Source organism: Vulpes lagopus, chromosome 16 (assembly GCF_018345385.1).
Source record: "Vulpes lagopus strain Blue_001 chromosome 16, ASM1834538v1, whole genome shotgun sequence".
In the NCBI taxonomy this organism is placed as follows: Eukaryota; Metazoa; Chordata; class Mammalia; order Carnivora; family Canidae; genus Vulpes; species Vulpes lagopus.
In genome coordinates, this window is record NC_054839.1 from 56,383,270 (window position 1) to 56,399,867 (window position 16,598).

General features: G+C 51.5%; 1 protein-coding gene and 1 long non-coding RNA gene across 4 annotated transcripts in view; one reads left to right on the plus strand and one right to left on the minus strand.

Annotated features, from left to right (window-relative positions):
- The window catches only part of LOC121477124, a 63,380-nt gene that overhangs the window by 38,287 nt on the left and 8,495 nt on the right, over positions 1 to 16,598 (plus strand). For all 3 annotated transcript variants that reach the window (XR_005984101.1, XR_005984100.1, XR_005984102.1), the window contains exons 3-5: positions 8,943 to 9,094; positions 10,915 to 11,073; positions 12,064 to 12,218. This is a non-coding gene — a long non-coding RNA (uncharacterized LOC121477124). The remainder of the gene's footprint in view (positions 1 to 8,942; positions 9,095 to 10,914; positions 11,074 to 12,063; positions 12,219 to 16,598) is intronic.
- Positions 1 to 16,598, minus strand: part of SIAH3 (siah E3 ubiquitin protein ligase family member 3) — a 66,476-nt gene that overhangs the window by 34,972 nt on the left and 14,906 nt on the right. The gene's annotated exons all lie outside the window — the stretch shown is intronic.

Genomic DNA, 16,598 nt, shown 5'->3' on the forward strand with positions numbered 1-16,598 from the left:
GCAACTAGGAGTAATAATACCTCCAGCCTTTTAGGATTACTGAGGATTAAACCAGCCATTTGTATAAAACACTTGAAAGAGTGTCTGCATCACTATAAGCGCTTTAATAAATATAATGTATATTCATATTTTATACACAGTTTTATATTTATATGTATTTTTTACTCCTCCTATCTCATGAGTCAGGAAGCAATTGCTATTCCCATTTTACAGATAAGACTATGACGGGAGGTCGGTTAGAGCCCCGAGCCCCTGCTCTCACACACTGTGCCCCATGGCCGCCTCCCACACATGTGCAGGGAAGACCACCTGCTCGTGACCCATCCCCAGCAGGTCTGCAGGTGCCCTGCGCACACCCCTCAGCCACCTCGCCTTCCCAAACATGCTGATGCCTCACACTGCAAGTATCTTTGACTCGGCTCCAGAGGCAGCTGTTGACACAATGACCAGAAATTGGAAGAAAATACCCAGATTCCTCTTTCATAAGGGGTGACTCTGAGGTGTGTCCTGCGCCTTTCAGCAGGTCCTGATGGTGGTGGGTGTGCTCACGCAAGCACCTTGTATGGCTCCCTCCCATTTATGTCTCATGGACTCGCTCCCCTACAGGCGTTTCCTCAGTTTACCTCCCTGATAAACCACCTGCGTCGATGTCATTGTCTCAGGTTTGCGTCTGGAGAACCCAAACTAAGGCACATACACACACACATATGTATTTGTTGTGTTTCTCTACACAGTTATGTTCAATAATGACTTTTTAAAGTGCTAAATAAGCGTGATATTTTCCCAGGGCTGCGGTAACAAATTTAAACAGCCATAAACTTGGTGGGTGCTTTCAAACAGCAGAAATGTATTCTCTCATGGTTTTGGAGGTCAGAAATCTGGAAGTAGTAGCACGAGGTTGAAATCCAGGTGGCGGTAGGGCCATGTCTGTCTGGAGGCTCCAGCAGACGGTCCTTCCTCGCCAATCCCAGCTTCTGGAGAAGCTTCTGGGCCTCTCTCTGGGGTTGGGGCTGTATCATTCCGGTCTCCAAAGCCAGCGTGTTCACCTTCCTTTTAGATCACCCTCCCCTCTATACGTCTGTGCCAAATCTGTCCCTGCCCCATCTTCTAAAGATTCATGCCAGTGCACCTGGGACCTGCCCGGTAACGCGGGACAACCTCCCCATCTTAAGATCCTGAGCTCAATCCCGTGAGCCAAGACTCGGCCATAGAAAGTAGCATTCCCAGGACCTGGGGATTAGGACGTGGGCATGCCTGGGGTCCATCATTAGCCTACTACAATAAAATAAAACAGTAATCACACACAAAAAATTTTACTCTTAGCCCCTGTCAGGTGCTGGAGGGCTAGGGACACAGATGAATAAAGCACTCTTTTGTTCCCTTTGCTCACGTTCTGAGGAGCGATGGTCAAGAAACCTTCTACCTAAATGCTGACCCAGAGTCACGAAGAGGGCACTGGGAGATCAAGAAGGGCTCATAAGTGAGCCCGTGCAAGGCATGGAGGGCTTCTTGGAAGAGGTGCCCCCTGAGTCAAGCCCTAAGATGGGCCCTAGTAGAACAGAAACCGCCAGTAACCGCTCAGCCTCCAGTCTCCCTGTCTTCCTTCAGAAGTGGGCCTGCGTTTTGTTGGGGGTCCTCATGTGCTTGGCCATATATGGTACATTTTTCCTGCCTGCCGTCTAGATGGGGCAGGGGGCATAGAAATGTCAGTGGAGGCTGTCAGTTGGACTTTCTGGAAAGCTCTTTGAGGGAAAGCAACCTCAGTGCATGTGCCCTTAACCTCTTCCTCCGTGGGTGTGCTGGCTTGGATGGCAGGGCCACCTGTGGACCGTCTGCATCGCTGAGAAAGGAGGCAAGCCCCATAGGAGCCGGGCCCTGCAGGCCTGTGCGCTCACCATCTATTGTGGGGCCACCTGCCAGCCTCCAGCCTGCTGTGACACAGCAACACGGTTGGTATTACTTGCCGTTGAACTTGATTTCTCGCAGATACCAGATGGGAAGAGCGTGTCAGGAAGAAAGGACAGACAGTGGGCACCGATTCACAGAGGCCAGAGGAAGCGGGTGTGTCTGGGGGCTGCACAGCGTTGGGCATGGCTGGGGGGGGCAGTACATGCAAGGAGTGCGGTCCTTGGGGAAGAATCAGACCACCAAGGGCCTCTACAAGAAATCAGTGGTGCCAATTTAAAACAAACAAACAAACAAAAATCAAAGAGGAAGTCAGACTTTGGGGGGGTAGGGCTGAGGAAAATGAGCAAGTGTTACTTAAGTGACTCTGTGGCCCTAGGACAGATCATCTCATCCCCTAGTTATGGCCCCGAGATAGAGCAGATACCTGTTCCTGACTATGGGTTTGCTGATCAAGGGGAGTGGGTCAGGGAGGCAGTGCAATGCGGGGAGTGGGGAGGCCTTCTGCTTTGCAAGTTGGGTAGGAAGAGAGAACCAGAACACTCTTTCACTGGGAAATACCTGGAGGTTCTTTTTCATGCACCCGAATTGATTTCTGGGGCTTATCTTTCAGCACCACCCTCGGGGAAGCGGGGTTGAGGGCCCCCCGGTTGAGGGAAATGCCTGCCAGGAGTGATTTATGGGGCGGTTACAGGAAACGGATCATACCTGTGTGTTTCTGGCTCAGACTGCATGCCTCTGCTCTTGGGGTGGCACCCAGGGCGTCCCAGAGAAGTCTGGCTCCTGGAGCTATCAGTCTGAAGGAGGCCAGGGTGCTCTCCGCAGACCCTGGGGTCTCACATGAGACCTGAATACTATCCCACTCTCATAACTTGGGCACCATGAGCAGGAAAATTGCAATGTTTCAGGACTGTGATTTGGATTCTTGTGCTTCAGCTGTCATAGAACTTTCTTAGGGGTGAATATATTTCCCCAACAATTCATTAATTTTTAAAAGTATAGCAGGCAGCCTATTGGATCATGTGAAAACACACGGCACTAAGAGGAATGATCTTGTAGCCAAATAAGCTGTATTTGAATTGGAATCTTTTGTGATCTAAGCTTCAGCTCTGAGTTATTATTCAAGAGTGACCTGTGACACAAGAAAGAGAGCTTCGGTTTTCACGACCAAATATCCGTATGATCATGAGGACAAAAGGCAGAAAATAGTGTTAATATTAATAATAATTGCCTCTGGACCATGAGATTATGGGTGATTTAAACTGTTGGTTTATTTATTTATTTGGAGGTTTAAGCTGTTTATGTTTTTCATCTCCAAATTTTGAAAACAAGCATGCAGTTTTTAGACACAATTGGAAAATCCATTGTTTTTAAAAGAGTCCATACCCTCAGTGCAGGTGGCAGATAGTGTGTGAGAGCTGGGTGTGCTGCAGGCCTGGAAGAGACCAACTCATCCTCATTCTTGAAGAGGTTTTAAAGGAGGGGGAAAAAAAAAAAAAGAGGAGCTGGTTTTAAAGCTGCTGTTTTCTCACACTCCACCTCCTGCCCCCCTGGCTGCTAGCCGCGGCCTTAAATATTCCCTGTGCGCAGGTCTATTTATTTTCTTTATTAAAGAACAGATGAAGACCGAATGAAGGTCATGACTTTTCCATGGTAGTCTACACTTGGATCACACTGGAGAAGGGCAAACACTGGGGACTCTCTTAATCTCCCTCCGGACCATCAGCTCCTTAGGCTTAGCTGGTCCCTCCTGCCATAGACTAAAGCCCTTAGTTCCAATAAGTTCCTTATTGGAACCTTGGCAGAAGGTGGGCACCTTATTCCGTAATTGGCCTAGATCACTTGCATACTAATGACTCATATTTGCACGATGCTTCAGAGGGGCCTTGGTCAGCTTTAGCTGCTTGGTTGAATTGCCTGAGGAGTTGTGACTGCTGGGCCCTACCCCCAGAATTCTGACTTAATTGTTCTGGGGTGGGGCCCCACTTCTGGGGTCTCGTGAAGCTCCCCCAGTGATTCTACTTTGCAGTCACGGCTGAGAACTGCTGCTTCTGACTTGTTAAAGCTCTTGTCCACTGTTTCAGCGGATGGGCGAGGGCCGCTGTCTGCAAGGAGAGTCTGCCCTAGTTTTCCTGGCAAGTCTTTTTATAGGCACTACTTCAGAAACCTTAAATCTCATTCTACCTCTGGAGTTTTTCCAATTTTCTTTCTTTCTTTTTTTTTTTTTTTCTGTGAAAGCTACGATTGATATGCCTTCCAGCTTTAAAATTCTTCAATTATCTGAATGTAAATTCTCAACTGTATCGAGAGCTTAGTCTATTCTGTGATACTCCAAGCCCTGGAAACATTTTGGCCCCAAAACGTTCACTATCCAAAGACAATGGGAAGCCTCTCTAGCTTCTCTCCACCCGGAAATTGTCCTACCTTCTCTTTTAGGCAGAGGCCAAAAGACGCGAATGCCTTCTGGACAAGCAGGTGCCCTGAAAGTGTGCCTCTGGTGGCTTCACCCTATTATAGGCCATTCAGTGTAGGGAGCGGTGCTGAATCATATCAAAAGGAGTGTGTCTGTCCCACTGGAAGCCTGGGTCCCCCGCCTGTGACCTTGGGCAGATGGCTTCCTGGCTCTGAGCTTCAGTTTTCTCCCCCATTGTAGTATCACTGGGATGATGTTATATGGCCTACGGAGTAGACCCTACGAAGTTCAAAGATAGACTTTCTTCCCTTTGATCTTCACACAACCTAACTTAGGGCAAATTTTTACATCCCATTTTACAAAGTAGACAGATTTGACTTAAAGACGTTTAAGTGACTTGTTCAACATCACACAAATAGCCACCGGCAGAACTTGGTTTTGAAGTCAGTTCCTCTTCATTCCAAACTCTTTGTCTCACTCTGCAATGACGTTCCCTCAAAGGGTGAGCAATGTCCCCTGGCTCAAAGGGTGGTTGGTAGGATTGAAGGGGGTAGGGCCTGGCAGCAGGCAGGGTAACTGCCTGTATTGATAAAAAAAGAGTAACCACAGCCCCTCCTGCCCCTCTCCCCCCTCAAATCATGGGTCTCTTACCACGTTTTTACTTCTCTCTCTCTCCAGTGTAAATCTTGACTGTTCTTGTTTTACTTTTTACTTTGTTTTTGCATTTTGTAATGCAAGGACCCGACATAAACTTTGAGTGCCTAAGCGTCCACTTTGAAGATGCCTATCTCAAAGAAACACATTGCCAGCCGTATGTACAACTAGACCACGAGCCACGCAGGCTCCCACCCTGAGGCCTCTTTGGGGTCTCCCTCTCCCCCACTTGCCTTGCTTCCTCCCCCCCCCCCCTACATAGGACCTGCCGTGTGTATAATTTCCAGGCCCTATAAGTGATGAACCTTCAGTTTTGCAGTTTCCTGATGGTTATTGCTGCAGGCATCTTGCCATCGTGCTAAGGCCACAGAGGACTGGCCAATCGCAACATTGGTTATTGAGGAGCTGAGATGGGCACACAACACTCTCCCACAGTCTAGAAGTTCATGGGGTCTGGGTCTGCCCTTAGTTAATAAAAGCAGAATCTCTGGGAGTTGGACCCAGGTTCAGTATTTTTTCCCTTTCTTTCTTTCTTTCTTTCTTTCTTTCTTTCTTTTCTTTCTTTCTTTTCTTTCTTTTCTTTCTTTCCTTTTCTTTCTTCCCAGATGAGCCTAACATGCAGGCAGAGTGAGACCCACTGTTGCAAAAGAGACCACAGGCTGGCGCTTTCGCCGCCTGGCCTCACCATGTAGAGCCTGGCACCTAGAGAAAGTGCTGGCATGTGCTTGTGCAGACAGCATGCTGGAATTGGGAAATCCAGACTTAAATCCTGCTCTACCGCCAACTAGAGACAGGGAAGTATCCTTGCTGTGCCCTGAATTCCCCCTTGGTTAAGACACAAAAGTAGCAAAACAGGTGGGCCTGCTGTCTCCAGGGCTGGGCTGAGAAGTGTTAGGGAGCTACCGTGTTCATATATTCGTGCACGCGGGTGCGGCACGCAGAGATGAGGTGGGATGACAGAGATGAGGTGGGATGACGGCATTCTGGGGGTCTAATAAATATTTATTGATTTCCGCAAGCTCTTACTCACCCATCTTTTTTTCACCCTTAAATATGAAGCCGGGGGGAAATAAAGCAGAAATGTAATTGCACCTCACACTTCAGGACTCCCCCTGGCATCTCAGGTTAATAGGCCTCTTCAGCTGTCCTCTAAGTGCTAATAATTCCTGGGCGTTTTGATGGTAGCACTTTCTCCCAGAGATGAATTGACCCCGGCTAAGAGCCCGGCTCCTTTCCAAATCTCATTACCATCAGCCTCGATGGCAGACAGGCTTCAGAATGTAACAAAATTAGAGCTTTTAAATCATTATCTTGACTCCGGGAGCATCACGCTAATAAGCGGGAATGAAGATGCTAGAGAAAAGGCAGGGAAGGGACTGGCCGCCGCGCCAGCGCTTCCTTCCCACCGCACTCCTCGCCGCGGAACCCCGCACTCCTTGCTGCGGAACCCCTGCACACACCTCCCCGCGGAACTCCCTCCTCCTCCCGGTGGAGCCCTCGGACTCCTCACCGCGGAACCCCCCTACCCCCCCCTGCACACTCCTCCACGCGGAACCCCCCCATGCTCCTCCCCAGGGACCCCCACTATGCTCCTCCCTGCGGAACCCCCCTAGTCCTCACCATGGAACCCCCATACACTCCTCCCCGGGGAACCCGCACACTTTCCTACCCCCGGAACCCGCGCACACTCCTCCCCGCGGAACCCCTCACACTCCTGCCTGGGGAACCCCTGCACTCCTCCCCACAGAAACCCTGCACTCTCCTCCCTGCGGAACCCCATGGTCCTTCCCACGGAACCCCGGGATACTACTCCCCCTCCCCTCTCCCCCTCCCTCCCGCGGAACCCCCCCCACGCTCCTCCCCGCGGGACCCCCCCCTCCTCCTCCCCGCGGGACCCCCCACGCTCCTCCCCGCGGGACCCCCCCATCCTCCCCGCGGGACCCCCGCACGCTCCTCCCCGCGGGACCCCCCCCATCCTCCTCCCCGCGGGACCCCCGCACGCTCCTCCCCGCGGAACCTCCGCGCTCCTCCCCGCGGAACCCCCCCAACTCCTCCCCAGGGCCACCCCCCCACTCTCCTCCCCGCGGAACCCCACTAGGGAAGGCGGAGTCCCGGGAGCGGAAGGCAGCCCCTGCCCGCGGGGGGAGGTGCCAGCACCACGTGGCCGCCCAGCGCCTCAGCTGCCTCAGCCCCTGTGGGTGTGTGTCCCCGGGATGCTGAGCCAGCGGCGGGTCGGGGACGCCCAGGGGTGGGGGGTCGCGGCGCTTCTGGGGGCGGCCCCCTTGGGTAGGTTCCCTCTTCACGGCGGCAGCGCGGGAGCCTGCGACCCGGGGGCGGGATACAAGCTCAGGGGACCGCTGCCCTGCAAGGCAGTGGGGGGTGCCCGGGGGAAGAGCGCGGGGACAGGGGTCCCCTGGGGTCACGCCCGGCCAGCCGGCCTCGGAGCCCCCTAGGACTTTCAGGGTCACGCACAAGGGCCGGGTGAGCTCGGGCGCAGGTACCAGTCCCAGCTCCTTGGCCACGGGTACGTGGGGCTTGTTCGGGGGGGGGGGGGGGGGGGGGCTCAGCGGGCTCAGTGGCAGTCCCCGTGTTGCGCTTCCCCGGCCTTCTTGGCAGTTCTGGGTGGCCGGTGACCCAGGGCGGGTCAGGGGAGGTGGGGACTCCGAGGGAGCTTTTGCTTTCCCTTTGGGGCGCAGTGTCTTCGCTTCCCTGCAGTTACTTTTGGGTGCAGTCACAGCTAGAGCCACAGGGACGCCTCCTAACTGCAATGCTGACGCCCCAAGGGAAGGAGCAAGAAAATCACCGAGAAGCCACTCTTGATGTGCAGCAGGTGAACTGGCGCTGGAAGCTCTGGTCCCAGTCCCGGCCCGTGAGACAGAGACCCTGCGCCGGTTCAAGCCACCGGTGCTTGGTCATCGATGGTTACTCGCATTGATGTTATCCCAAACCGATGGGGAATCGTGCAGACACGGTCGGTCCAGAGGCCACAGAGCTCATCGAGGGATGGAGAAGGTTCCAGACAGCAGAAGTTGAGGTGAAGAGCTGGATTCCTTCCTGCCTTGGGTCCAGGCGGCTTGCTCCGGGGACAGGCCCCTCAGTCCCAGAGGCTTCAGGAGAAACCCCAGCTCCTGGCTGCACCTGGCTCTGGTCCAGAAGGGTCCCCAGGGCAGCCTCGCATCTGTCTGTAGGAAACGGAAGCCACATTTCGCGCCCAGTTCACTGCCACGTCTCCCAACCAGGCTTTTCATTGTGCTCTTCTTTCCCACAAAGATTAGTCCCTTCCTCCCTCCTCTGTGCTCCCCTAATTCTTTGCAGCTCCTTGCCTGGAAGTAGGCTGCATGGACGTCCTACGCGTGCACCCGCCTGGGGCCCCAAGCTCAGTAGGGCCCCAGGCTTGATTTAAGGCGTAGCTGTCATTACTGCAAAATTCTTGAATCTCTAACCAAGGCTCCCTATTTCACTTTTCACAGATTATGTGAACCCCACAAATCCACAAATTTGTGTACCCCACGAATTACGCAGCCAGTCCTCCACGTAGGAGCTTTGTGACATTGGGCCACGGCCTGGCTTCTCTGCGCTGCCTCTGTTTCCCCATCTGTGAAATGAGAATGATGAGAGCTGCTTTGCGGGGCTGCAGGGAGGACGGAATGAGTCGTGGGCACAGCAGCCCCCCGTGGCCCGCCTGACAGTGCTCTGCTGGGCTCCCCTCTTGCAGGTGTGGACTTGTGCCTGCCTGACTCAATGGGAAGGTGCCGGGCGCCCAGCCGGTGGCAGGGCTCACGTTCACATTCGCAGGGCCTCGTCTAGAACAGGGCCCATAACGCTCTTTGAGGGCCCAGAGCCTCTTTATTTCCTCCCAGGGTGCCTGGGACGGTCCCTTGTCCTTGGCAGGTACTGGGAGGGTCTGACGAATGTATGAAGATGCTCCTCTTGAAGCTCCCGGAGCTCAAAGCCCACTTCTCCTTTCCAGGTCGATCCGGAGTTGAAACTGCCTAGTTTAATGGCGGTTGCCAAGCAAGGCATGTTCAGCATTTTGGAGACTCGGGAAGGAGCCTTCCGGCCTACCTGCGGTGACAACAAAGTGTCCCGGCTGCCCACGCTGGGGTTCCAGGGTGGGGTGAGGTAAGAGCCAGGGCATTACCACAGGAATCAGAGGCAGCCGGGGACCAGGCCTCTTTGGGACCTAGGTGACGTTCCCCACGAGAGCAATAAAGGCCTTTTTCAAGAAGCCAGTCTCAGCAGCCACCTCACAGTGCTCTGGGTTCCCCGGGGACCGAATTCTGTCGCAGAGTAATGCCTGATGGTGAGGGGAACCCTGCCTCCCACGCAGAACAGTCCACATGCAGGCTGAGTGCTGCGTAAAGGAGCTCAGTGCCTGAGAATGACCGGTGTGGACGGAAGAGCTGAAAGGGAGGAGGGTTTGGGGTAGAGCGAACTCATAATGTTGTTGTTGTTATTGTGGCTCTGAGAGAAAAAAAAAATCCACCTTAAAAACAAAAATCCATACATCTCAAAGTTTCGAGTGTTTTCATAAGCACCAGCCACCCCAGCTAGTTCAATAGTAGTTTATCCAGCTGATGGGATGAAGGGCCTCCGCTGACTCCTCGCTGACTCCTCGCGGAGCTGGGGGTCCACCATGTAGTAAGTACATTGGGGTTTAAGGGGGATAAGTAACCCGCTCAAGGGCATTGGGCTGGCAAGCCCAAGGTGATGGACTCCCCAAAACTGCATGTGTGTAAAGTGCACCAATCTCAGGTGTGCACCGATCTCAGGTGTGCAGCCTGGTGGAGTTTCACTGTGCGCAACCCAGGAACCCCCACTCAGGTCAAGATGTAGGACTCTTTGAGCGCCCTGGGAGCGTCTCTCTCGCTCCTTCCCAGTCAACCTCCCTCCCTCGCACCCACTTCCAGGTAACCCCTCTTCTGACACCTGTCTGTGTCACATAGCGAGAGGCACAACAGTCTTGCTTGTGTCCCTTCCTCCATTTTTTCCTCAGAGAAGACCAACAGGTGCTCCTTTCTCTCAGGTCTGCTAATAAATCATATATATGTGTGCGCGTGTACACATGCACCTATACAGATATATAGATGTATGCTCACGCATATAGGGAGGTCTTTTTTTATTTTTTTTATTTTTTTTAAGATTTTGTCTATTTATTTATGAGAGACAGAGGCAGAGGGAGAAGCAGGCTCCATGCAGGGAGCCTGACGTGGGACTCGATCCCGGGTCTCCAGGATCACGCCCTGGGCTGAAGGCGGCATTAAACCACTGAGCCACCCGGACTTTTTAAAAAATAGTTTATTTATTTATTCATGAGAGACAGATCCCCAGGACCTGGGGATCGCAACCTGAGCCGAAGGCAGAGGCTCAACCGCTGAGCCCCCCGGGCAGCCCTAGAAAGGTCTTTAAGGCGAAGCTTCTCCCTTCACCACCAGGCATTCCAGGGTAACCACATTCAATCCGAAGGGCCACGAGAGCCGCTGAATCTCGCTTATCAAAAAAGACCTATTCAATGCAGCAATTCCCTTGTGTTTTTAGAAGCTTTTTGTTCAGGACATGAAATCCATGTCTCACGACCCCCCTCTCCCCGTGATGAGGACATCCCTCCTTCTGGCCGAGGTGCAGGCCTACCCTCAACATTAGCAAGACTCAGGGCGAGGGTCAGACGGAGGCTCACAGACCACTTGTCTAGAAGTTTCAGAGTTGTATGTGAATCCAGGAGACTTATGTAAAAGACATGTATTCTTTCTATCTTAATAAATAAACATCTTCACAATACGTCGGCAAGCCAGCCTTGAGTTTAGAGGGCTCACACTCCTCAGAGTTCCAGAATGTGGTGGAGAGCGAGTCAGCCATGGGCGGCCCACCTCCCTTTTCTTCCCCTCTCTGGTTCTGTCCTATACCTGACGTATGCGTGTGGCCACCCCATTCTGTACATCTAGGTTCTGCCGTGGTTCTCCACAAAAAAGGAAGCCTTGACCACCTGTCCGGCCCAGGGGCATGCACGCCGGTGGTACCGTGTGGCCTCAGGAGTGTAGTTCTGCGGAAGACAGGCTCTGGGTACACAGAGAGAAGCCTAGAAGGGAAGATCTGAGCTCCAGGTAGGAACATTCTCTTGGGGCTGCAGGTTCCTCACCCCACATGGTGTGGGGCACAGCCTGAGGAGAGCCAGGTGACACCTACAGAGCACACGGTTTCAGAGGCCCTTTTGTCTGGTCCGAGGGTGACTCCATGGAACTGAGATCATCGGTCTCCATCAGGAGAAAACCCTCTTCATTTTCAAAGTCACTCTGAAGAGTTCAGTTTGGTTAAGTCCCTCTTCAGTGAGGGCTTGCCATACACCAGGCTGCATGGGGATGAGCCACACATGGGGATGGGGATGCATGGAAGTGACTCCCAGCTCTCCAGGGCCTCCAGTCTAGTGGGAGAGCCTGGCTGTCAACATGGTAGAAACACACACGTTCAGGGAAGGACTTCTGGAAGGAGAAGACCTCTGAGTGGGCTTGGGGAGTGAGAAAGTACAAGCCAAAGAAGGGGGGAGGAGAACAGCATGCGTTAAGAATGGTCTATCTAGAGGGTGTGGGAGGTTTTGAGGGGTGACCTGAGTCACGTCAGGAGAGGCCACTGTATGCTTTACCAGGAGCATGGCTCCAGGCCCTGGGGGAGCCCTGGAGGCTTAGAGCAGAAGGGGTACAAGGACAAATTGACACGTGTAGACACGTGACTCTGGCATCCTTATGGAGACACGAGACTCAGTAGAAGATAATCCAGGCGGGAGGTAACGAAGTTCTGCTTATTCAGTGATCCAATAGACACCCATGGAGCCCCACAACGTGCCAGGCATTGCTGTATCCTGGGGGTGCTGCTCCCTTGTCAGGGGCAAGGTAGCAAAAGTCCCTGCTCTCAGGGGGTTTGCATCCTCATGAGAAGGCAAGGACACCGTAGATGGTAAGGGAATAAATACTTCAAATTATTTTGATAGATATAAGTGTTATGGATAACAAATAATGGGATAGACATGATGGTGGGGAGATGGGGGGGGCGGGGAAAAGATGGAGGAGTTCATTTGTTCAATGTGTATCATTATCCAGGATATATTTATTTGCCGAGAGCCTGCTGTGGGCAGGAGAGACCCCACAGACGCCTGTTACCACAGCACTGATGTCTCATGGGAGAGCCAGACGTCATTCAAATCCCCTGCCATTGGAGCTCGTACTGTGAAGAAGGAGCATGGGTCTCTGAGAACGTAAGCAAGGAACCTGACTTGGGGTGGCTTGCTCTGGGGGGCGGGAAGAGCATCCCAAAGGCCCAGTGGTGGCAGGGAGCAAGAAGGTGAGCAGCAAGGTTGGAGAGGCAGGGGGAGAGAGGGAAATAAAGGTAACCCCCCCCCCCCCAGCCCACCACGGGGAAGGCAAGGGCCCTGCCAGGCCCAGTTTTGTTTAGGGACTCTGCCATTTATTTATTTATTTATTTATTTTTAAAGCAAAGTATATAGTTTCTATATGATAAAATATATAAAACACACCATTTGCCATTTTCTACTGTTTTGAAGTGTACAGTTCAGTGGCGTTAATTACATGCATCATGTTGTATGACCACCACCGCTATCTATTTCCAGAACTTTTTTATCATCCCAAAAGGAAACTGTGACCATTAAGCAATAATAACTCTCCGCTTCCTCTTCCCCTCAGCTCCCGGTAACTTTGAATCTACCTTTGTCTCTATGGATTTGCCTATTTGAGGTATTTCGTGTAAGTGGGATCATATCATATTTGTCCTTTTGTCCTTTTGTACCTGGCTTATTTCATTTAGCATCATATTTTAGAGTCAGAACATGTGTGTCAGGCTTTTATTCCTCTTTATAGCTAAGTAATATTCCATTGGATGTGTAGACCGTATTTTGTTTATCCATGCATTTGTTGGTGGGCTCTTGGGTGGTTTCCACCGCTTGGCTGTTGCGAAGAGTGCTGCTCCGAACATCAGTGTACGAATACCTGGTTGAGCCTATTTCCAATTCTTTGCGGTGTATATTTGGAAGTGGAATTGTGAGGTCACATGGTAATTCTATGTTAAATGTTTTGAGGACCCTTCATCCAGGCATCCTATCTTAAGTAATATGAAATAGACCCAGTTATATATAACAGAGTTTGTGTTACCTATAGATTTATTTCATTATTTTTTTGGCAACCATAGTTGCTATTTTTAAATATTTAAATTCATTCATTAACACATAGTGTAGTATTCGTTTCAGGGGTAGAGTTCAGTGTTTTTGTTTTTTTAAAATATTTTATTTATTTGTTCATGAGACACACAGAGAAAGAGAGAGAGAGAGAGGCAGAGACACAGGCAGAGGGAGAAGCAGGCTTCATGCAGGGAGCCCAACGTGGGACTCGATCCTGGGTCTCCAGGATCACGCCCTGGGCTGAAGATGGCACTAAACCGCTGAGCCACCCCGGCTGCCCACCCCTTGTTTTTTATAGGCGCTGCACCATTTCACATTCTCACTGGTAGCATACAAGGTTTCCAGTTCCTCACATCCCTCCTTGGCCAACGCTTGGGATTTTCCAGTGACTTTGTCTTTATCCTAACAGCATCACATCTAAGTCCTCCCTCAGAACCTTCTCTGACCTCACGTCTGGCAGGCAGTCTGAGGAGTCCTCACCTACGGTGGGATTTTGAAGAGGGTACATTCCCATGGAAGTAAGTCAGGGGAACACTGTTCAGCATCTCTACTAGCAATGTCAGCCAGAAGGCAGGGATGGATGTGAAGAAACTGGGTAAGAAGCTGGGAAGCTTTTGAAGAAGACGTACACGTGGCCAAGAGACACATGCAAAGATGCTCCATATCCCTCAGCATCGGGGAAATACAAATCAAAACCACGATGACATACCAGCTCACACCAGTCAGTATGGCTAGCATTACCAAGTCAGGAAACGACAGATGGTGGCGAGGATGCAGAGAAAGGAGGGCCCTCTGACACTGTTGGTGGGAATGCAAGCTGGTGCAGCCACTCTGGAGAACAGTATGGAGGGTCCTCAAAGGGTTGAAAATAGAGCTACCCTGCAACCCAGCAGTTGCACTACTGGGTATTTATTTACCCCAAAGATATAGATGTAGTGATCCAAAGGGGCATCTGCCCCCCCAATGTTCATAGCAGCAATGTCCACCATAGCCACACTGCGGAAAGAGCCCAGATGTCCATCAACAGAGGAATGGATAAAGATGTGGGATATATATATACAATTGGATACTACTCAGCCATCAAAAAAGAAAAAAGAAATCTTGCGATTTGCAATGACATGGATAGAACTAGAGGGTGTTGTGCTAAGCGAAATAAGTCAGTCAGAGAAAGACGATTATCACATGATCTCACTCCTATGTGGAATTTAAGAAACAAAACAGAGGATCACTCGGGAAAGGAGGGGAAAATAAAACAAGATGAAATGAGAGAGGGAGACAAACCATAAGAGATTCTTAACTCTAGGAAACAAACCGAGGGTTGCTGGAGGCGAGGTGGGTGGGGGGTCGGGGTAACTGGGTGACGGGCATTAAGGAGGGCACGTGATGGAACGAGCCCTGGGTGTTGTATGCAGCTGATAAGCCACTGAACTCTACCCCTGAAACGAATACTACACTATGTGTTAATGAATTGAATTTAAATAAATAAAAAATAGCAAGTATGATTGCCAAAAAAATAATGAAATAAATCTATAGGTAACACAAACTCTGTTATGTAACTGGGTCTATTTCATATTACTTAGTTAGGAAGCCAGAGTTTGTAGTAAACGTAATAAAACACCAATAATTCAAAAGAAAAAAAAAAGAATTGGGAAACTGGTGGAGAATTTGAGGCCTGTCTCACGGGGTTCCTGTTAAATAGGTCTTGTGAGGGTCCTTTTAATCTCCCCATTAGAGCGTTGCTTCCCATAACAGCCCTTCAATAAATAAATATCTCTTCTTAGCTGGAGCCCAGTAAGTAGACATATGAATGAGTGGGCCACCCCATTGTCCCTTCTCCGTCACCTATTATTATCCGTAGCCCCTTCCAAAGACCAGGCCAGGGTTCTACTCCCTAAGGGGCCTTCAGGCTCCTGTCTGGTGGACCCTGCCAACCATCTGGGTTTCTTCTGGTCTCTTCTGGTACTGAACCACTGTTTGCCTTAACAGTTACTCTACAGGGTACTCACAGCTGTGCAAGAAATTAGGGGGAAAAAAGGGAGGGGGCAGGTTGCCCTGAGTCCCTTCTAGAACAAGGCAGGGGTTGTTCTAATGGATGTGGAAGGGAGTAATTTATCCAAATAATGCTCTCCAGCCGCACTGTGATATAAAGATCGCAGAGTACTTTGCCATTTCTCATCCGAGCCTCACCGTAAGCCACTGAGGTTGGCAGGGTGAGTACTGTTTGCAGGGGGACACCTTCAGAGAGGACAGGTGACCCACCGAAGGTCGGAGCAGAAGTGTCAGGGACGGGTCTGACTCCATGCCCAGGGCCCGCTCACCCTCCACCTGCAGTCATGACTCACCCCTGCCTTGCTGCCCCCACACCTGCTCAGGGCCCCTAGGAAGAGCTCAGCCAGGCTTTTAATAATCAATCAAGAGTTTTCCTGAGGCGTCTGCACAGACTTTTGGCTAGTCTCCCCAGAAGCTGTTCTTGCAAAATGCTTTCTTATTTTTCGCCCAATCAGAACGGAGGTAAAAAAAAAAAAACAAAAAAACAAAAAAAGGCCCTTCCATTCTCTCTCTCTCTCTCTCTCTCTCTCTCTCTCTCTTTCTTTCTGCACCAGCCAGCCTGGCAAAGCCTATTTCATTCCCGAAATTCAAATTGGAAACTGCCTTCTGTTCTCATTAGCTTGGGTTGTAGCAGTCATTACAGTCTAAACAATTAATCCCCGAATGCCAATTTCTTCCTAGAATTATTCTGGACTCAACAACTGGTTTTCTTAGCAGCAAGGCTGAGGCAATTATTCCTGGCTTTTGTAACTAAACATGCTGCGCTTGGCACTTTACAATGTTTTCATCATCATTGAGTTATCAACATTTATCTCTATCAGGGGAAAGAGAAGGCTGTCCAATTGTGAAGGCCCCGCGATCACACAGCCCTGTTTACTGACATCCGCAGCCTCCCTGGGGCTCCTTTGCTCCGCCTGGAGAAGAGGGAGGAAGTCCCCCAGGCCCCAAACCTTACCTGGGGGACTTCCCACAGGGACTAAGAAGATAGACCTCCAAGGGGCAGAGGCAGTGGGGGTGGGGGGGTGCCCAGGGTACAGGGCAGTGCTCGCAGGGAGCTGAGGCCCCACGGCTGCTAGACACGCCTTCCTTCCAAAGCTGGGCCCCCAGAGTCAGCAGGAACCTGGGAATCTGATGCGGTCTGTGGGATTTCTTTCCTTCCAGCAGGGACGGCACGGCTGCTCTGATGGGGGACGTGGGATTGCAGGAAGCTCAACTCATCCCGGGCTGGGTAGGGTCCGCTTACCTTCCTGTGCGGTTCCCCAAACACAGGCCTTCCATAGAGGCGGCGTGGCCAGGACATGGGAGCAGCCTTGCGGGGCAGGCTCCCCTCGCACTGCTGTGTGGCCGAGAGCCCACTGCCTATCCTCACCTGTAGAGTACGGCTGAGGGGAGCTC